The following is a 23037-nucleotide window of genomic DNA, read 5'->3' as shown; positions in this document are numbered from 1 at the left end:
AGTTGAGTAGGGCTGAGCAGCACACTGGCCGCTCCTGGTGGGGTCTTGTATTGGATTTAACTGGATAACTTATAACTATGTACAAATAAACATATAAATATCCTCTACACGTCTGTACTAAGTCACTACAATTTTTGGCGACGATCTTCTAAAGAACTTGCATCTTCCACCTCTTCAAGCTTCAATCAACTACTACCACAGACTTAACAGTACCTGAAGCTGTTTCTACCTTCAACTGGTACCCTTGACCCCACCAGTGACCTCCCATTGGTCGCCCTCAACCCAATGTGCCAGTTCCACTCTCCGCAGTACAGTCTATTCAACTTAAAGAGCGGTTCATCTCCTAAGGCGGTCTACTCTCCTGAGTGCATCTCTAAGTTTCAGACAAAGCCTGCTTCTAATGGTGCGGAGCCTTCTGTGAGGGTAAGCCTATGTCTGCACACTGTATGGTGAAGAAGTGTGTTTGCTCAGGAGTGTGCCAGTTCATACGGTCATGGGAGTGGAGAAGTGAACTATAGCTGTGCACCAGTCAATGATCTGATTGACTGCTTCACTGCGCCCTCTTTTGGATGCCTGCACACCGTCCTGTGCTTCTGCCAAACTTCACTGGGAATGTCTGCTACTAAATTGATACTGCCGAAGACTTTACTGCTGTTTTACTGCTGCCTCATTACTACATCCCAGTTCCTGCTGGCCTCAGCTGCTGTTGATGATACACAGGCTTATAACTATCCGGTTTTACTTTTGAGACACGGGACGTGTCTACACTGTGAGTAACCCGTGATCACCCATCGGTCACCCTCAACGCAAAGTGCTAGTTCCAGTCTCTACGCAGCTAAAGTTTCTGCCTGCTGTTCCTACAACATCTTAAAAGGTGAGCCCAAGCTCCTTCCACAGTACCAGAGGCTATAAGACATACTTCAACTTTCGCTCTACACTAGCAGTGGGGGTATGCAGTGAGCAACAGTGTCCTCTCAATACTCAAGAGATCTGTTTCTGCTGCCCCTATCAACAAACAAGGTACTGTCTTGTTTTATGTATTTTGCCTGCACATTGTCAAGTTTTACTGCGTTCTCAGTACTCTGCGCACACCATGCCTTTCATCATGCTGCTACTCTCAAAGTATGCTCAAGTTTCCTGCTGTGTCTACAGAGGTAGTTAGAGACTGACCGGTAATCTGCTGTCCCCTGGAAGACTCATATTGTGAAGACTCATACTGTGGAGCTCTTCATTTTTCTATAATTTTTGTATCTCCATTTAACTGCACCACCGTCGTATTGCTACTTGGACGTTGCTTGTCCCAGTATATTTCCATCTGCTTGTGTTTTCAAAGTAATGCGGGTGGTTTTCACCTATATGGATCTGTATGCCTGCCGCCATCAGGGTGAGTTTTTATGCAGTTTTCTGTTTTCTTTCTTTTTTGTTCTTTCTTTACATTGATGCTGCTTAGGACTACAGTTGCAGTGATATTTAAAATTCAAATGCGACTTGCACATCTTACCTTGTCGCGCGGAGCTGCTCGAGAATCCTTCCTGACGTCTTCCCGGCTTTCATCTTATCGTCTGGTGCTCTGCAGAATGAGCGTGGCGTACGCCTCCTGAGCGTGCCGCCATTTTGGCATTGGCGGATATAGTCTTACCGGTCAGCTTTAACCTTCAGTGGTGCACGCTTTCTGCCTTTAAGTTTCCAACCATTTTTTTTTCTGAATAAAGTTGAAAATCTAGCAACCTCGCTATGTGAAGGCCTCCAACCAACCAGCACTTTCTGTTTGTCGCCTTTTCTCCACATGAATTTCGCCGCTTTGCTTCTCTAGTGTCTGCCTTTTCAATCTTATCGTTTGGACAGTAAGTTCTTCATTGGGACACCGGACTTTGCCTCTTATGCTTGCGGTGAGTTTTACTGCCAAGTACTTTTTTTCTGCTGCCAAGTTTTCTTTTTCCATCAAGCCCTGGTGTTTTCTGGTCTTCGGTGTGCAGCTGCAAAGTAATTTCATATGGGAAGTGTGTTGGAGCTGTTTCTTCTCTTTAAACTTTAAACGCTTGTTACTCACTTTTGTGGTGACAGGCACACCAGAGACCATGCTACATTATTAACCTTACACAAGTTTGGGTGTTTGGTCAAAGCCTCGTCATTCAGTACTTGCATGCCAAATTTTGAAGGTCTATTTTATTACAGTTTACAATGTACTCTATTGTTATAGTGCATGTTTAGTCCTGTCACTTATTGCACAACATTTTTTTTTTTTACGCTAGGTTTACTTTTACCTCACATGAGGTGTTTTGCATAGGTTATAGTCCTATTGCCACAGTGCACAACACTGACCTCTACTCGAGGTGTGTTCTTTGGGTTGTTTTTCCCCATTGATCAATGTCTGTATTTCAACAAGGTGGGTTACATTCCCATCTTCTACGGTGCACAACATGTTGTTTTGTCTCTCAGGAGATGTCTCACATGGGTTATGGTCCCATTTTCTACGGTGCACAACATGTTTGCCTCTACAAGAGGTGTCTCACATGGGTTACATTCCCATCTTTACGGTGCACAACGTGTTTGCCTCTACATCAGGTGTCTCACATGGGTCACAGTCCATCTTCTACTTGTACACAGCTCTGACCTCTACATGAGGTGTCTCACATGGATCACATTCCCATCTTTACGGTGCACAACGTGTTTGCCTCTACATGAGGTGTCTCACATGGGTCACAGTCCCATCTTCTACTTGTGCACAACTCTGACCTCTACATGAGGTGTCTCACATGGGTCACATTCCCATCTTTACGGTGCACATCGAGTTTGCCTCTACATGAGGTGTCTCACATGGGTCTCAGTCCCATTTGCTCAGTGCACAAGAATTTACCTCCAGGGTATTTCTTCCTTTACAGTGCACACTATGTCATGGGTTCCTACCCATGTATTCGGGTTCCTACCTGAAAAGCTAACTTTTATGTTGCTTTAGTGCACAGTGTGAAAGTTCCACACCAGTTGTCCATACACGGACACCTCTCGTTTCATTTGTTAACCCTACACAGGTTTCGATTGAGATTTTAATGTAATGGGAATTTTGTGTGATTTATCTTAAATTGTCTCATTATTTCCCTTTACAGCTCAGTTTTCCTTTTGATATATTTTATTGGTGTCATCTGTGGATTCTGGGTTCTATTTTTTTTCCTTGTTCTTTTCTGTCTTTCTCTTAACGTTGTGTCTTTTATCCATTGAAGGTTTTCGTCTCCTACTCTTGTTAGTATCTGTTTTTGGTTTGTTGGTCATTGTGTTGTGCTTTGACTGGTCTCTTTTTATACATGCCTGGCCAGCAGGTATATCTTGAGGTAGTCGCTTGGTGTTTTCTATATTTGTTATTGTTGTTGTGAAGAAAAGAGGATGGTATCCTCACCTGTTGTCTTTCTTCTCTGTTTTATTCACTTATATTTTTGCATCTTCTTTTGTTGCTCTTTTCTCTCTTTGTTTTGCGATGTTTTTTATTTACACTTTGTCTTTCCTTCATCTTGGTTTTCTTTCTCTTTTCTTTCTTTATTGTTTTTATATGGAAGGAAAGGGGATATGTAATATCCTGGCTTTGATGTTATTCATGCAATCTCTTGCTCTGCCAGTGGAATGTTCATCCTATGATGTGTTTCAGAATGTTGGGTGGCACAGATGTCCGTTTAGTAGGGCGGAACAGCACACTGGCTGCTCCTGGTGGGGTCTTGGTTTGGATTTAAATGTATTACTTATAACTATCTCCAAATAAACATCTAAAGATCCTCTACACGTCTGGACTAAGTCACTACATTGTGACCAGTGTTTCATACACCTGGCGGTTACATCTCAGGACCAAAAAATGGCACCGCAATCTCTGCTATCCGCCCAAGTCCTTTCAAAATTGCAAAGTGAGCTGGGAAATCTGAATGCTCAAACATGGTTGTGCCGTAAAGAAAATAAAGGTATCTCAAGCCCTCCTTTCAGGTAAGACTGGGATGGGAATAATTTTCATTACGAAAGTATAATCTCGCATAGACTTCGATCATTGAACTCAAAGCACAAGTGAGATTTGAAATCCCTCCATCTCTCGTAAACTGTGCAGTCATCAGTGCTGCAAACTCAGTACTGACAGGTTACCGAATCAGAGTACCTTGCCTAATTTCCAGTTTTCCTTACACTTATGCTGACTGCATAGTTTTGTCTGGCAGCAGACTTTGAGCAGAAATATCTTGTGGGTACCAAGAAACCGGATATGTGCGGCGAGTGTTCTGCTAGCATCATTCAACCTGCGACCTACAGAAAGTGGACTCGTATATCTTGGCGCCGAAAGCCCAAGAGCCTTTTGTACGAATGTTCACACAGTTGTGAGGGAAAGCTATCTGTGATGCTTTATACTTGAGAACAGGTGATGGAAATCAAGATAGTGTGATAAAAAAAAATCATGAAATTCAGATTTTCAAATGTATGCCTACCCTTATGTAGCAAGCATAAAACTTGTAATTTTCATGATGACTATGTGTACTCTGTAAGGAGAAAACTAAATAATTTCGCTCACCACTAGTTTTCACGGTCCACTCTGTCACTACATTCAACAAGGACAACAAAAGTGAAGTGTGTGTGGTGTGGAGTGCAAAAAAACGATGAATTTAGGCCCAGATCTCTGTACCGGGGTGAATGTATGACAATGTTCTGCATTCTGTCCATCAACTGTTGTTTTTGCCGTTGTCGTCCCGAGTGGGATGGGTATGCTCAGACGTGAGTCCCATGCTCTGCACACCACTGGAGTCAAGCTATCCAGGCTGATGACGGCTGATAGCCAGAAACCGGTCCTTGGATGCTTGATTCTGGTCCGGGAAAGACATTGCTTGGCAGTTCAGGCTGGACTGTTCCCATGAGGCACAGGGTCAAGGCTGATTTGCATATGGCCATGTCTGACCTGGGGTGGTGTGGAGTGCAAAAAAACTATTGATTTAGGCCCAGATCCCTGTACTGGGGTGAATGTATGACAATGTTCTACATTCTGTCCATCAACTGTTGTTTTTGCCTTTGTCGCCCCGAGTGGGATGGGTATGCTCAGACGTGAGTCCCATGCTCTGCACACCACTGGAGTCAAGCTATCCAGGCTGATGACGGCTGATAGCCAGAAACCGGTCCTTGGATGCTTGATTCTGGTCCGGGAAAGACATGGCTTGGCAGTTCGGGCTGCACTGTTCCCATGAGGCACAGGGTCAAGGCTGATTTGCATATGGCCATGTCTGACCTGGGGTGGTGTGGAGTGCAAAACAACGATGGATTTAGGCCCAGATCCCTGTACTGGGGTGAATGTATGACAATGTTCTGCATTCTGTCCATCAACTGTTGTTTTTGCCTTTGTCGCCCCGAGTGGGATGAGTATGCTCAGATGTGAGTCCCATGCTCTGCACACCACTGGAGTCAAGCTATCCAGGCTGATGACGGCTGATAGCCAGAAACCGGTCCCTGGATGCTTGATTCCGGTCCGGGAAAGACATGGCTTGGCAGTTCGGGTTGGACTGTTCCCATGAGGCACAGGGTCAAGGCTGATTTGCATATGGCCATGTCTGACCTGGGGTGGTGTGGAGTGCAAAAAAAACGATGGATTTAGGCCCAGATCCCTGTACTGGGGTGAATGTATGATAATGTTCTGCATTATGTCCATCAACTGTTGTTTTTGCCTTTGTCGCCCCGAGTGGGACGGGTATGCTCAGACGTGAGTCCCATGCTCTGCACACCACTGGAGTCAAGCTATCCAGGCTGATGACGGCAGATAGCCAGAAACCGGTCCTTGGATGCTTGATTCCGGTCCGGGAAAGACATGGCTTGGCAGTTCGGGCTGGACTGTTCCCATGAGACACAGGGTCAAGGCTGATTTGCATATGGCCATGTCTGACCTGGGGTGGTGTGGAGTGCAAAAAAACGATGGATTTAGGCCCAGATCCCTGTACTGGGGTGAATGTATGACAATGTTCTGCATTCTGTCCATCAACTGTTGTTTTTGCCTTTGTCGCCACGAATGGGATGGGTATGCTCAGACGTGAGTCCCATGCTCTGCACACCACTGGAGTCAAGCTATCCAGGCTGATGACGGCTGATAGCCAGAAACCGGTCCTTGGATGCTTGATTCCGGTCCGGGAAAGACATGGCTTGGCAGTTTGGGCTGGACTGTTCCCATGAGGCACAGGGTCAAGGCTGATTTGCATATGGCCATGTCTGACCTGGGGTGGTGTGGAGTGCAAAACAACGATGGATTTAGGCCCAGATCCCTGTACTGGGGTGAATGTATGACAATGTTCTGCATTCTGTCCATCAACTGTTGGTTTTGCCTTTGTTTATGCTTTGTATCACTACACTCATCCACAATGGCATAGGCATGCTTTGTGTCACTACACTCATCCACAATGGCATAGGCATGCTTCCACAAAACCATGTCCGACCACCAGCAGTAAATTCATGTCTGTATACTGCACAGACCAGGCTACTCAGAACATCAGGAGATGGGCAGCCAAGGCACACCACACGAAATAACCCGTAAGTCATCAAAGTAATTAATAAAGGACAACAAAAGTGAAGTGAAAGTAAAGATATTTACTTCCATCCCACAGCGCGACTGCTTCCACTGACCTGCATCACACTTCTTCAGCACAGACACTATTCCTTCCAGATCTCTCCTTCTCACATGCCCCTAACTTACCTCCGTATACTGGCAAAGTGCCCCTGTTTCTTATACTTTCAGAGGCTCTAGTCTTTTGGTTGCTGAGAAATATCTTCGCACATCCTCGTTGCCACAGCGAAGAGAGGGAGCCCCCAGGTGAAGAAAATGTAACGTTTAAACTGCGGTTTCCACCCCAAGTCCCATAGCAGCCACCAGAACAATACCATACATTCCACCTCCCAGCAGCAACACACATTCCTACCAGACACTGTGGGTTAGATTTTCAAACGTTTTGCGCTGGGTTAGCGTCACAAAAATGACACTAACCAGCACAATTTTTTTTTTACCTATTTAATTTCCAGAGCAAAACTTAAGTAACGGAAAGGAGCGCAAAGCATTGCTTTTCATTATTTAGCGCCAAGGGGGCGTTACATGTGCGATACATGGGCGTTCCCTTGCAACCATCCATGTCTGTTGATACAAAACAAACCCTATCTACAAACAACTGTAGACAGGGTTTAACACCAAAAGTTAACGTGATCTGAAAGGAGGCGTTAAGAGGAGAAGAGGCAGATTCTCAAAGAAGTCATGCAACACTGCAGCCAAAAATGCTGTGCTACATTGCGTGAAAGGGAGAGAGCTGGGGAGCGCCATATTCACAAAAGCTCACCGGATACCATAAAATAACGTTTGATAAGGGGGCACGAGGAGCGGCATGCCATCCAGCACCCACAGGCCTGCGGCACTGCTGTGCTCTGCTGCCGAGGCCCCTGTGACCCTCGCACTGTGCCTAGAGAGAGCTGGGGACCCTGCCAGACAGCGACACAGCGCATGTCATGCCCCACGCCTCTGCTTGTTCCCACCTGCTGAGATGCCGGTGAGAGGCCTGCCGAGGCGCTCTTCTGAATAGGGAGACTGTCTCCAGTGTGTTGACGGCTCCTGCCGGTTGGAGGGCAAGCAGTGCCGAGCTGCTGCCTGTCGACTCGCTGGCCCCATGGGGAGGTGTGGCAGGTAGATGCACCGTGACCCGCCCGTAAGGAACTCCGCACAGCCCGCGGTAAGAGGGGAGGGCTGCCGCGTCCTCGATGGCAGAACATGGCAGTCGTGTTACTCACCGTCAGCTGGCCTATAATGAACTGTGGCTGCAGCGCCACCTAGCGGTCCGATGCCTGCACCACACTCCGAATAACAAGTAGTAACAATGCGTGCCATCGCTACCTACCCATCGCAAAATATATATATATTTTTTAAAGCAGGCATTTGTGTGACCCTACCTGCTACTAGAGAAGTCTTCATCCCCTCATGCTGCGGCCCCGCGGCCCTAGCACTCCCGACTGAGGCAACAGTGTGTGACCAAAGTGCCACGTAGCACCAGCACAAAAAGACTGTATCGTGGCAGCTCAGATTGGAAGAATGCTATGTGTAATGGTGTGGGGCCCTAGGCCCACATGGTAGAAGAACTGCGAAACACACACTAAATGTATCGTGGGTTAGTGAGCCGCGAGCACGTGCGCTCGGCTCCTTTTATTGACTGTGTCACGTGATGTCGTGACATCAGTGGTGGGTGGGTGTTTAGTGTAAGCATACACAGTTAACCCTTAACAGTGTCAGCTAGGACACTACATTCCTCCCCAACTTTAATAAAGATTAAGGAAAGGCAAAAGTCTGAGCCTGTGGGAGGAAATACATAAATATACAGTAATTACAAATTTACAGTGAGTCACTTCAGCTGCTTGCTTGATGACGGTGATGGAAATTGCTGCTGAGACTTTATTTATTCTTGGCTCGACGTCCTGGTTCTCGGTGGGCGTGTTCTTCTTTGCTTGCGCCGTGGACGTGTGGTGGTCAGTCCACGGAGATCTTACTTTTGAGGATGACGTCAAACAGGATGACCAGAAGTTAGACTTGGATGGGGTTGTCTTCAGCTGGTCCGTCGGTTTCTTCACTGTAGGCAGCTTGGCTTTACTTTTCAAAGGGTGGAGTGTTCGAAGGACATTCTTCTCACTAGGACGCCCCTCTCGCGGGTGTTCTCCTGCCACGAGATATCACCGGAGGCCCTTTTACCAGGTTTCCACTGGGCCGGGTATTATTCCACAGCGTTGCTCCAACTCCACAGTCTGCGTGTGAATGGAGGAGTCGATGGGGTACTACCTCGCAAAGTCCGTAGCTCCACCTGAAGGGTAGTTGTTGACTCTTGCCTTTGCGCACAAGTTCCTCATCTTCCTGGGACGTGCAGGTTAGACGGCGATGGACTCATCTCTCGTGTTGGGACCCTCTGCCACCGGTGTCCCTGAGGCCTTTGCCCCTTGGATCTCCACGGGCTGGTGTGGATTGGTCAGTGCTCCTTGTTCAGGACATCTGAGCTCCCTCAGCTTCCAGACTGCCGCTCAATCCCAAAGGTGGGTGTTGCCAATGGTCCGGCCTGTGCTCTCCTACCGTCCACGGGTCGTCGGGGTCTTGTGAATAGGTGCCTGTTCTGTTCTTGGTGCTATCAGTGTTCTCCAGGACGTGCGGGTCACTGTACACGATGTTGTAGTGTGTCACCTCTTCTTCTTCTTGTAGGTGTGTGGACTTGTTACACCTCTCTTCACCTTTTCCAGAAGTTGTTCATGATGGCATCGTGCCACATGACTTCTTACTTTAGTTCTCTTCTTCATGGCATCGTGCCACTCTTCTCCTTTTCACGACACAGTGCGGTCACCTTTCTTCCTTTGTCTTGCTGACCAGGCTTCTTCAAGCAGCGTGCACTCCGCCTGTTTCCTTCTGGTCTTGTCCTGTCTTTAGGACACTGTCTTCTCTCCACTCTTCGGTGACTGGACCGGTCATTACGATCTTCTCTCTTGCTTCCTGTTACTTCTAGTTTCTCTGTTGGTGTTGCGTCCGTCTCTCCGGGTCTTCTGATCTCTCAGTTCACGGACGTCTTCTGGCAGGACATATTCATCCTGACTTGGCAGAATTTCTTCTTTCATCTTTGGCGATCATTTGGGGTGATCGGCTTTTGTTTGGGTGCCCCTCTGGCTTGTCGGATCATCCTTTTGTTTTGGGCGATCGCTTTGCTTGCAGATGGGGTGGACAGCTTCCTCTTCGTGAGTCTTCTCGCTATCCGCGACCGTTGGGATCGCTGTTAGTTCTGCTGCAGTGCTTTTGCGTTGGCGCAGTTTCTCCTGCGCTCTTCGTGTGCTCTGCTTTTCCGGATGGTTGGCTTCACCTCTCCTTGGACCTTCTCCGGTGGATGCACTTCTCGTGCTCGCTTCCGGTGAGGCTCTTTAGCTTCTTGGGGCGTTCACCTTGCTTGGTTGTTGCGCCTCCTTTTGGCTGCGGGGTAACTTTGCGTTACTCTTCCGGTGCACGTCAGTGTGCAGTGTAGTGGCACGTTCTTGCTTCACTTGGTACCGTCGTGATACATCTTCAGTGCAGCTTTGTTCCTTGCGGTTCATTTGATTCTTTGGCGTTGTCGCTTTTCCACTTGCGTGTCGCACTTTTCTTCTTCACACTTGGGTACTTGCCTCGCACGTCGTGTGGTGCTTTGGGTGTGGCTTCCTTACTTTCAGGCGCTGTCTGGTACTGTCCGCGTCCGGGGTACACTTGAGCTCTTCCAGTCGGTTGCCTTTGGATCTTGCTGCTTGCGGTAGACGTTTCCGACTTTCCCTCGACGTCCAGCGTGAGGTTGTCTTCTTCTGCGATTACGGTGAGCACCTGTGGCCACAGGCGTCACTTTTGCAGTGATGATTGGTCTCCGTCTTCGTCCGCGTCGCTGCAGGCTTGCTTTCCTTGTAGGCTGTCCCTTGTGCTTACTTGTGCTTGTTTCCTTCTATTGTGCCTCTTTTGGGTGCAGTTTCCTTCTTTGTCCGCTAGATGGCAGTGCAGGATTTAGATTCCCTGCTTCAATAGCCTATTTCTTCTTGGTGCATTCTTTCCAAGTTTTCTGTTTCCTCCTGAAGTCCCGGGCTTGAGGAATCTGCTGTCTTCCACTGGAACGTGCAGGAGAGGAGGGGGCTTGGAGGCACTGCTGGCTGAAGGTAAGTCTCAGCTAATTATGCTGTTTAGCTTGGTGGCAGTAGGGCAGAAAAACACTTCGAGGGAGCTGCAGAGGGAGGAGGGATCTCATCCGTGGCAAGCAGCATGCGTTGCTGCATTTGCAGTTCGTTCCATTTTGAAGGTGCTGGCAGTTTGCAGATTTGCATTTTTTTTTTCTACCGGGGCCAAACTGGCAGCCATGCAGTGCAGTGCTTCCCTTTTTCCTCCCTGCCTGCGGTAGCTTCACCTAGTCCTCGCGCAGGCAGGGGGGCCGGCTTGTCCTGCTCGCGGTCTCCCGGTGTGTGTCTCCTGACCGGCTACAGGCTGCAAGCAGTCTTTTCCCCGCCCGCGGCAGCTCTTCTCTTCACTTGCTGCGCAGGGTGGGGAACGTCGGTGCTGGTGCCTCTTTTTGCCCTGTGGGCTGAGTCACGGGCGGCCACTCGTCCCCGCATGTGCTCACTCTTTTGCAGCCCCTCTCCCACCGAGGCAGCCTCACTCAGCTGTGTGTACGGAGGGGGGGGGGTGGGGGCTGTGGCCGTGCTCGCACTTATGCGGCTCTGAATTCCATCGTCCTGCGGGTAGGACACACTTGCCGGGACAGTGCCTCGCAGCTCTTCACACGCTGCAGGCGCTCGCGCTGTTTTGTAATAGCGGGTAGGCTCCGCTTTAATTTCTTTTTCCCCGCTCCATGCGCTGTACCGGCCGGGGAGCGATCCAGGCAGGCCGCGGGTGGGCTCCGCCGGCGCTGCTTTGTTTTACAGTCTTTCACCCTCGCCGCGGCCGCCTCTCCTCACACACGCGGCGCGGCGCGGCGAGGGACAGCAGACGCAGCAGGCAGGCCGCGGGTGGGCTCCGCTGGCACTGCTTTAATTAAATGTCTTTGTGGGCACACTCACGCCCGGCGAGGCGCGCTGGTCATGCGGGTGGGCTCCGCTTATGGGCAAACGATGAGGGGGTCGCTTCTGGCATACGTGACCCCCGGGGCCATACGCAGTCCCCGTGCTCACCTCTGGCCTACGGGCCTTTTCTTCCGCTGCGGCCGTGGTGGGTGGGCACCGCACGGTCCGCTTTATCCTCGAGTGCCTCGCTCAGCAGGACAGCTCCCGGTGGGGCCAGAGAGGTGCGGGGTCAGCTCCCGATCACCTCCTTATCAAAGGTTAGGCCCGGGGCACGGTGCACGCCCCGTGGGCACTCGGCGGCCGGCGCTGCTTCCTCTGGTGGTGCCCTTCGCTCGGGCAGGATTCTCTCCCCCTTTTTAGCAGTGGCTGCGTCGCGTGGAGTTCGAAACACTCCTTCGTCGCCATTGTAATGGTGTGGGGCCCTAGGCCCACATGGTAGAAGAACTGCGAAACACACACTAAATGTATCGTGGGTTAGTGAGCCGCGAGCACGTGCGCTCGGCTCCTTTTATTGACTGTGTCACGTGATGTCGTGACATCAGTGGTGGGTGGGTGTTTAGTGTAAGCATACACAGTTAACCCTTAACAGTGTCAGCTAGGACACTACACTATGCAATTCAAGTGCCACACTCCCTCTCATAGTGGAAGAACCCTGCAAAGTCCCTCCCACCGTGCCCTGTAGATTAGAGGGCAGGCTCCCCATTGCAGCGCACAAAGGAGCCACACGGTCCGCAGCTTTGGGACAGCTGCTGCGTCCTCCTAAAGGCTGTACAGTACCACCTAGAGGTAGTTTGCTGCACCATACCCCGAAAACTACAGTGAAAGTGAGGGCTCGAAAAAAGCACCCCTTGACGACTCTGTCGCTGCTACATATGTGTCAGGGCAAGGCAAGCAACCGTAAAAGAGGAGGCCATGTGTCCGAGTAGCAAGCATCTAACAGAAAAGGACTAACAGCAAAACACAAGGAACCTAGAGGACGTCCAAGGCACACACATGAAAATGTATGGCAGCCACGTCCCCCAGCGCTGACTTAGTGGCTTCCAAGTCCCACTCTACTTCTACGACAGCAGGGAGACCGAAAGGTGAGGAACTAGGGTGACCAACTGGCATTGGTGCAAATTCAGGACGGTGAGTGTAAAAATTCAGGACAAAGGGTCAAAATTCAGGACACAAATTCAGGACAGGAGGTCAAAATTCAGGACAAAGCTTCAGCACAATAGGTAAGTTTTACAGACACATCAGAGGTCGCGCAATAGTATATAATTAAGCCCAGCCATTTCCAAAATATTCAACCATTTGCAAACCTATCCATCATGTATCCTTCCATCTATCATTTCACTCATCCATCCCTTCATCCATCCTTTCACTCATCCATCCATTATCCATCCATCCACCCTTTCACCCTATCCATCTGTACACTTATCCATCCACTCTTCATCCCATCCATCCATTCACTCATCCATCCAGCCATTTACCCTTTCACCAATCCAGCCATCCTTTCACTTACTAATCCTTCCACTCATCCACTCTTTTAGTCATCCATCCATCCCCCTTTCTCTCTCCATCGACCCTTTCACAGCAATCCTTCCTTCCATCCATCCATCCACCCACCCACCCATCCATCCATCTACTCATCCACTCATGAGTCCATCCATTGACCCTATCACTCATCCATCTATCATTTCACTCCTTCACACATCCATTCATCCTATTGTCCATCTACCCTCCCTTTCACTCACTCATCCATCCTTACATCCACCCTTTCACTCATACGTACATTCATTCACCCTTGCACTTATCAATCCATCCATCATTTCACTCATCCACCCACCAACCCATCATCCACCCAACCATCCACCCACCCACCAACTCATCCATCCTTTCACCCACCCACCATCCAATGCACTCATCCATCCTTTCACCCACCCACCATCCACTCACCCACTCATCCATCCTTTCACCCATCCACTCATCATCCATCCATCCATCCTTTCACCCACTCTCCATCCATCCTTTCACCCACCCATCTTCCATCCTTCCCCTCATCATCCATCCATCCTTCCCCTCATCATCCATCCATCCATCCATCCTTTCACCCACCCCCTCATCATCCATCCATCCCCTCATCATCCATCCATCCTTCCCCTCATCATCCATCCTTTCACCCACCCCCTCATCATCCATCCATCCACCCTTCTCCTCATCATCCACCCTTTCACCCACCCCCTCATCATCCATCCATCCATCCTTCTCCTCATCGTCCATCCATCCATCCTTCCCCTCATCATCCATCCATCCTTTCACCCACCCACCCATCTATCCTTCCCCTCCATCCATCCCCTCATCCATCCATCCTCCCCCTCATCCATCCATCCATCCTTTCACCCGCCCCCTCATCATCCATCCATCCTACCCCTCATCATCCATCCATCCTACCCCTCATCATCCATCCTTTCACCCACTCTCCATCCGTCCATCCTTTCACCCACCCACTCATCCTCCATCCATCCATCCTTCCCCTCATCATCCATCCATCCATCCATCCATCCTTTCACCCACCCCCTCATCATCTATCCATCCTTCCACTCATCATCCATCCTTTCACCCATCCACTCATCATCCATCCATCCATCCTTTCACCCACTCTCCATCCATCCATCCTTTCACCCACCCATCATCCATCCATCCATCCTTCCCCTCATCATCCACCCATGGTAAATAAATAATTAATTACCGGTACTATTTTTGAATATATTAACAATAACAGATAGCTCAATAAATAAGAGGCAGGATCCGATGTATCCGAGTTTGAACAGGCTTTATTCAGGCAAAAGGGAAGGGACTGGAACGGGACAGCCTGAAATAAAATAAGAAGGAAGGAAGGCAGCTGCACCATTTCATTAACAGTGCAGTGTATATATAGTAAGACATTTCAAATACATTACATACAGTAGGCGTAACTAGTGACAAGCGTAAGATAAGAACACATGGGCAGAAACAGAAGGCGTGTACAGGGCGTGCACTGAGACATGTGATGTGAAACGTCATAGAAGTGTCATGAAACATGGAGGGGGCTACCTGAGTAGCTGGGACCTTTAACCTAGTGGTGCGCGCAAACGGGCAATGACGTGTTACCGGGGAGAACTGGGGGCTATGACTTCTGCACTAGAAGAGGAGACTAAAGTCTGCGGTGTCAGGACGACATGTACCTATAGCATATCTGGTATCTGGTGTTTGGAGTACATGTTGATAGAATCTAAAAGTTATCAGGGCAAAGGCTACTTGACACTAAGACTGGTGCATGCATCTATTCTACATGTATTGTGTGTGCTGTGAATCTTCTATGAATATTAATACAGTAATTCTCTTACATGGAGACAGAAAGACTAGACTATAGCTGAAGCTGTTTATGCGGTTCAGTAGCTTAGGAATGTGAAGACGAAAAGCTGAACTGATAACTGGAGGCATAACATATTCTTGGCAGACAGGCAGGCAAAGCCAGGCCGGGCACCGCGCTGCTTGGCAGGAAGTAAGTGAAGGGTCAGGGATGCAGGTGGGGCTGCATCGCTCCTCGGAGTGGGTTCAGGAGACTGGAGCTTGAATCTGGTGTCCGGGCCCTTTTGAGGCCTAGAAACGGGGACAATGCGGTGAATTAACATGCATAATGTAAAACGTGGGCAACATAGGCCTAATACTCGTTGCTTTCACGAGAACTGGATACTGGCATACTAGAGTTGGACACAACTATAATTGCGTCTTAAATCGATCATAGGGGAATATATGCATATCGATCATGCACATATAACATAGGATGGGGAACACGTAGGCACATATAACAAGGCAAAATATAATTTTCCTCATTCCCTCCTTGTGCCCTACGTTTCCATCAGGAAACATCAATATTCATGATTCCATCTATCTGTTCATATAGCATCATTTGCCCGTCTCGAATTGTCTTGGAACGAGACTTAGGACTAGGAATACAAGAGGTAGCACACAAGCCGCAAATCGCAGGGCCACATTGTAAACAGAGGCAGCAACTGAATATGATCATTACTGCTATACCTAGGAATGACAATACTTTCCATCCCCAGGCAGATATTATACTCCAGAGCCAACCGGACCATGTCCAGGTGCCTGGATTCTGGTGTAACAGATGGGCAATTTTATGAAGTCTGGTTATAGCTGAATAAACAGACGGCGCGTTATTAGGAATGAAAATGCAGCAACTAGATCCGATGACTCTACAAGCTCCTCCCCTATCGGCCAGTATGACGTCAAGGACGAGACGATTTTGGAGCACGACAAATCTAATGGCAGATTGCTCTTCGGTTAAATTACCTAGAGCGGAAGTAGTCTCATTCACTACTGCTTCAAGGGTTCTGGTTAGCCTACGTATTAACTTACTATTCTGGACAGGGCCTATGAAGAAAAAGAAACCTTTATTGAAATCTTGATATTGTTCTAAGGCAGTTCCAGTTTGATCGACAATTGGGGACTCAGTCTCCCTTCTATGTCTAACGTGTACTAGATGTGTGTTTCTGTGATAATCAGATGGGGCTAGAAAAACTGGTGGCAGTAGGAAGGCAATATAACATGTTCCATCCCAATCGGGGGCAGACGAACATATGCGGTCTGACCACAAACAAAATAAGAATGACGTGAGGCTTTGAAAATGGATTTCCTACTGTCACTATACTCGACCACAGTAGTACAATCACTATGCCCTACATGTGCGGAACCATTCTTTCTGACACATAATTCGCCTTTAACTGGTAGAACTGAAATAGCAGGCAAATCTGGAGTAGTATCGGACTGAACATTCAAAACCATGAAATTCGAGGAATAATTACCTAGATCATATACTTCATTTTCTAGATCTAACCCTGTTCTATGGGAAAGACCTTCCTTGTCTGGGAAACATGTTCGATTCAGAAGGGACATATCAGTTAGGGATGACGTTAACGTGGACCATGCTCCACACGAACCATTATGTGAAAAAGGATAAGGAAAGAGTGGCAGAACTCCCTTCGGTGTCTGGAAAGGGGGAAGTCGACCACACACCCAACAATTAGTGGCATTGTTGGTCTGGTGTGAATAGTGCAGCATTCGGATAAAAGTATTATTACGCATAGCAAGACGATAGGATAACTCGTGAGGAGGCAGGTCACTAAATGTGTGCTCTACTGTAACATTAGAAAACATATGTACATGTGAAATAGGAAAACATAAATGCAAAGCATAACTTATGCATGTAACCATAAGACTTAAAAATAATAAAAAGAACAGAGTAGCTATACATCGACTGCAAATATTCTTTCAATAGCGTATTCTCTTAGAGTTTTGACTAACTCTCTCACTGTGTGGGTCTGTCTTATACATGTCAGGAACCTGTCTAACCGTTTCACCAGAGAGGGACTTAGACAATTAAACTGGCTGACTTACTAGACCTCAACTTGGATTTATACTCCTGCTGCGGAGTTTTCTCTAACAGGGGAGTTTTAGATTCAGTTTCTGGGCAGTCCTTGAGAAAAGATTTAGCTTTGAGTCCATGGAATTTCTTGACGTGGCTGGCGTGTAGCCACCCTTTTCGGTTTTCAATCTTCACTGCTGTCCGGGTGGTGAGGAGAACGAGGCGGGGCTCCTTCCAGCGGGGCTCCAGCGGACTTGAACGATCAAAATTTCGGATCAGCACGAAATCCCCCGGAACGACCTCGTGCGGTTTCACGTCGGTGTTGTTTGGAAATGCAGCGGCAACCTGTGAACGACAAGATTGTAGTGCAGACATCAAGGAGGCAAGGTAATCTGTCAGCATATTACTGTCAACATCGGTAATGGTACGGGGTCTAGGTGTACCCCACATATTGGGGGGACGTCCAAACACTATCTCATACGGGGACAGACCTGAACGGGAGTGAGCGACCATTCGCATATAGAAAAGGGCGACTGGCAGTGCTACTATCCAATCTACACCTTTCTCTGCACACACTTTAGCGATGCGGATTTTCAGAGTCTGGTTATGTCTCTCTACGAGACCGGCTGCTTCAGGATGGCGTACACAATGGAACTTCCACTGGTACCCTAACAGAAGGGAAACTTGTTTCATGAGCTCGGATGAGAATGGCTGGCCGTTATCTGAATACACGACCCTAGGTAATCCATAGCGGGGAAAGAACTCACAAACCAACTGCCTGGCAGTGGTCGCAGCTGTGTAATCTGGAACTGGATATGCTTCTGTCCACCTGGACAAAGCGCATACGACTACGAGGACATACTTGAAACCTCGACATCGCTCCATCTGAATATAATCCATCTGGAGGACTTCAAAAGGGTGGTCGGGAGGATGGAATCCACCTTGTTCCACCGGGACACCTTTACCTGGATTGAACTGACAACATATCATGCAGGTACGCACTTTCTGCTTGGCTGCTGCTCGTAAATGCTTGTTGAACCAAATGTTCTGGATACTGTCTAACATGGCTTTTTCTCCTAAGTGTGCTGGACTATGTGCGGTGTTAATAATGACTTGAACCATAGAGTCGGGGAGAAACCATGTGGCTTTTCCCTTCGTCAACCATCCTTGATCTGTCTGGACCCCTCCTTGTTCGGACCATTTCTTGATTTCATCGGGAGTAACATGTGACTGTATATCTATTACATCTTGTGTTGGGTCCTTAACTGTCATACAAGTAGTCTGATCTGGAATATGTGTCGGTGTCGTGTTAACTGGAATATCTGGAGTCTGAGCTGTGAGCTTGGCTGTTCGATCTGCTAGATCGTTACCTTGGGAAATGATGTCAGTGACTTTCGTATGTGCCTTGCACTTCATGATGGCAATGGCTTTCGGTAAATGTATTGCATCTAACAGAGCTTGAATGAGGGGGCCATGCTGAATCTTGGTTCCATGAGAAGTCATAAAACCTCTTTCTTGCCAGAGCACTCCAAAGTCGTGTACGACTCCGAATGCATAACGTGAATCTGTGTATATATTTACTTTCAGGTTCTTGGCTCGTATGCAGGCTTGGGTCAGAGCGACTAGCTCTGCTGCTTGAGCAGACAGGGTGTCAATACGATGTGTTTCTATAACTTCGGTTTCAGTAGTCACTGCATACGCGGCTACTAGTTCTCCTGTACTTGTTCTCATACATGAACCATCCACATAAAGTGTCAGGTCGGGATCAGGTAATGCAATGTCTGTCAAGTCTTGTCTTGGCTTTGTCATAGTGTTAACAACTTCCACACAGTCATGTGTGGCAGGATTTGAAGTAACTGACGGTAACAATGTAGCTGGATTTAAAATGTTGCAGCGTCTGATTTCTATGTGTGGCTGAAACAGTGTCAGTTCATAACCTGTTAAACGTGCAATTGTCAAGTGCTGGGTCTGTGTTCGGTTTAAAAGAACTTCCACGGAGTGCGGAACTTGTACTGTCAGGGAGTGTCCTAACACTATGGAATCACTCTGTCTGATAGCTAGAGCTGTGGCTGCAACTGACTTGAGGCACGCAGGCAGAGCCTGGGCTACTGGATCTAATGTGCTAGAAAAATAAGCACAGGGCTTGTATTGTCCTGCTTGATCTTGTGTGAGAACAGATAATGCAGTACCATCACGTTCTGTAACAAAAAGTGTGAAAGGCTTACTGTAGTTCGGTGTTGCTAGAACAGGTGCTTTACATAAAGCTTTCTTTAACTCATTGAAAACAAGTGTATGTTCCTGGGTCCAAGGGAGGACAGTCGATACGGCTGCCTCCTGTGTCGTTAACTGTATCAGTGGCTTGGCTAGAAATGCGTACTGGGGAATCCATTGTCTACAGTAAGAAGTGAGGCCGATAAAAGCTCGTACCTCCTTCTGAGTCTTGGGCTGTGGAAGACGTGCTATTAACTGGATACGGTCTGGTGTCAACTGCCTACCCCTCTTGGACAGTAAGTGTCCTAAGTATACCACTTGCTGGACACAGAATTGCAACTTGGAAGGGGACACCTTGTGCCCCATCTCGGCCAGAAAATACAGGACTGTAAGTGACACATGTTCGCAGTCACGTTCAGAACGGGCTGTGATCAGTAGATCATCGACATACTGGAGCAGGGCAGTGTCAGTTGGCATGTGAATATTGTCTAGTTGTCTTTTAAGTGCTTGACTGTAAATGCTAGGACTTTCTGTGAATCCTTGAGGAGCTCGTGTGAATTTATAGCTTCTTCCATTTAAACAGAAACCGAAAAGGAACTGGCTGTCTGGATGAATAGGGACACTAAAGAATGCGTTCTTGAGATCGATAACTGTAAAGAACGTGGCTTCAGAATCAATGGCTGTCAAGAGTGAAGAAATATCAGGGACCACTGGGTACTGGGGTATGATACATTTATTAAGTTCTCGAAGGTCAATCACTAATCGATAAACTGGAGGTGCCTTTGGATCAGTACGTTTCAGGACTGGAATGATAGGAGAATTACATACATTGGAGTCAGTTTCTACAACCACTCCTTGAGCAATGAGTTCGTCAATAATTTTGGATAAGGCTGCTACAGCCTCAGGTGGCAATTTGTACTGTCGGATTCGTGGTAATACAACACCTTGCTTCAGAGTGACACGATGGGGTGTGATATGCATACAACCTACATCAGTTGGACCTTGCGCCCATAAATGCTGCGGTACATTCAATAATCTTCGATCAAAATCACGTAATACATAATGACCTTTAAAATCACGCAGAAACAAACGGACCCCTTCTGGGGAGCAGCATATGACTGCTCCTAATTCTTTAAGAGTCTTTATGCCTAACAGATTCTCTGGACAAGATTTCGTGAGTAACAAGTCTGTAGTTCGGGACAATGGACCGACTTCTAGAGTAACTGGTTTCGATATTTCATTAACAATAGGCTTTCCTGAAAATCCAAGGGAAACATTTCTAGAGCCTGAGAGCGGAGCCCCTGGAACCTCGTCATGACTGATGGTAGTCCTACTTGCCCCTGTATCAATCAGAAACTTTCTGTCTTTCCCCAATACTTGACTGTGTACATAGGGACCCTCTTGATCTACAGGAATCTCGATGAGAGGCAAGCCTACCTCCCTCTCTAGGCTGTTTCATGAATATGGATGATAATCTGGATACTCTGACTGTGCATACTGGTACATCTGCTGTGTAACGTGTTGTGTTGCAGCGATAGGCTGCGGTACTGTAACTGTCTGTTGTGCATTCTGTGGCGGCTGGGAAGTCTGTGAAACTTGTTCTTGTCTAGACGGACGTGGTCTCTCTTTAGTCTTACCAGTAGCTATGTTGTGTTTCAGAACTGCACATTCGTTTATAAAATGACCTGGCTGTTTACAGTAATTGCATGTCCCTTTAACGGGAGCTGTCGGATGACTGGCTTGATTCGGACCCCTCTTTTGACTGTCTTGTGGAACAGATTGTGCAACTAGTACTTTCATTTTTGTGTCTTTCATACGTCTCTTTTCGTGTTCCTGCTCTTCCCTGATTCTGTTCTGGTGGTACTGGAGCATCTGGAGCATCTGTGACGGAGTATTAGCTTGCCAGGTACTTTCGACTTTCAGTACTCGATTTTTAACTTGTGGACTTGAATTCTCGACTAGTTTGGTAACAAAAAGACGAGGGTATGATTCACTACTTGTTTTCAGACCACTATTAATAATGAAACATTTCTCAAATCTAGAATAAAAATCACTAGTATCTTCGTCTTGTTTCTGTTTACAGGCTGAGATGGCATCCCAATCTTCCTTTTTCGTGGCTAGTAATCTTGGCAAAACTTGTATTAATAACTCGGGCAATGCTTTAGCTTTATCCCCAAGACCGGTACCTGGTACTCGTGTATTATCTTCAGCTTCTAATGCTGTCCAATCTATCTTTTTCTCTCCCACCTCCCATTCTTTTTCTTTTAATTTTTCATATATGCCCGCAGGCAACAGAACTTTTAACATTTTAATGATATCAGGATACGTGTATTCTCCCATACGGAGCATGTCCTTTAATTCACGGTGAAACCCTGCTGGATCTTTATCATGACAGGGAATTAACTTTTTCATTTCTAAGAGTTCTATTTTCGTGATAGGGGTGTAAACAAATACTCGTTCTAGACTACCATCTTCTCCCTTAACTGGATGCACTTCCCGTAACGGATTCTGTCGGTCTATGTAGAATGATTTTCTTTCTGGGGGCGAGACGTGGACAAAATGTGGATTCAGAAACGTTCGGTATTTGTGGCGCTGTTCTAGAATGACACTAATTAAATCGGTACCTAGACCTTTCCATCTGTACTGGAGTAACTCGTTCAATATATCATGTAGAGGACCTGGATCAGAATGCTGTTCCTCATACAGTGTAATGAGGTGCTGGATCATATATGTACTCACCAGACGTTGCTCGGCTGGGGGCAGTTTCAGAAACGTTTGTGCCACTATTTCGTCTGGAAAAGTGGTAGAATCACTAGTCCATCGGACTGCTGATCGGGCGAGTTCTTGTTCATGCATTGTACTAAGCTCGCTATACCCTATTCGTGATTTCAGAATTTGATCGGTGGCCTGGAATACTTGCTCAAGAGAACACTGTTCTGGTGCAGGAGGAGGAAAAGCTTTCTTGTAATCTAGGCGTGAATGTCGGTCGGAAAGTCTAGTTCTACCTACATACGCTATTCTGGAGGGATTCTCGTTGTCTACCTCTTCACTGGAAGAGTCATTCTCTTTCTCGGTTGCTCGTTTTGCTTCTCGTTCCTTGTGTATACGTATTATTTCCTTACGAATTTTCTTATACATACTCTCTATACAACCTTGTGTCTTGTGTTTTCCATCGGCTATATTGTCACTCCACCTGGTCAGGACTTTCATCTCGTCTTGGTTTTTATCTGGATAATCTTGCTCTCTTATTAAACAGTTAATCAGGAACTTTAAAATCATAAGTTGAACCTCGGCTTTCCTTTGTGGCATAGCTTCGTGAATACTTTCTGGATTCTCTCCTGTACGGATGAAACGATATATTCTGTTCAGATGTTCCTTCATATCGGGCAGGGTGATCAAAAAGCTGGCCACCCGTCTTAAACGTACTGAATATAAGATCATGTGATCTTCGCCTGGAACTGGATCATATATACAGTCAGTAAGAAGTCACTTGAGATCTGTGTATGTCGCCACTTTTGGCGTACGTTGTAACGCTACGTCGTGCAGCGTCAGACGTTTCGGTTGAGGCGGGGTGCGAGGAGCACTTCCCCCCGCGGCTCCTAAACTAGAATCGTCGGTGAATACTGTACGGGCTGGTAGAGTGACTGGCATAATGGGTACATTTACTGTGGGCTGGTCCGGGGGTGCTGGAACATGAACTTGACCCCCGGGAACAGTAGTTGGCGGGACAGGAATTACATTATTAACGGGAGCAGGCGGAACAGGCAGAACATGATTTGCATATGCTGGGACTGTGTCGTCCAAATAGGACGAAAGAAAAATTTCAGCTGCGGTCAGTTTGTGACGTA

General features: G+C 47.5%; 1 protein-coding gene across 2 annotated transcripts in view; it reads left to right on the top strand.

Moving 5' to 3' along the window:
- The window catches only part of AKT1S1 (AKT1 substrate 1), a 770156-nt gene that overhangs the window by 618599 nt on the left and 128520 nt on the right, over positions 1-23037 (top strand). The window lies entirely within an intron of this gene.

This window comes from Lissotriton helveticus, chromosome 7 (assembly GCF_964261635.1).
Source record: "Lissotriton helveticus chromosome 7, aLisHel1.1, whole genome shotgun sequence".
NCBI classification, from domain to species: domain Eukaryota; kingdom Metazoa; phylum Chordata; class Amphibia; order Caudata; family Salamandridae; genus Lissotriton; species Lissotriton helveticus.
Note: the sequence above shows the minus strand (reverse complement) of the source record. Positions and strands in the feature narration are given on the sequence as shown.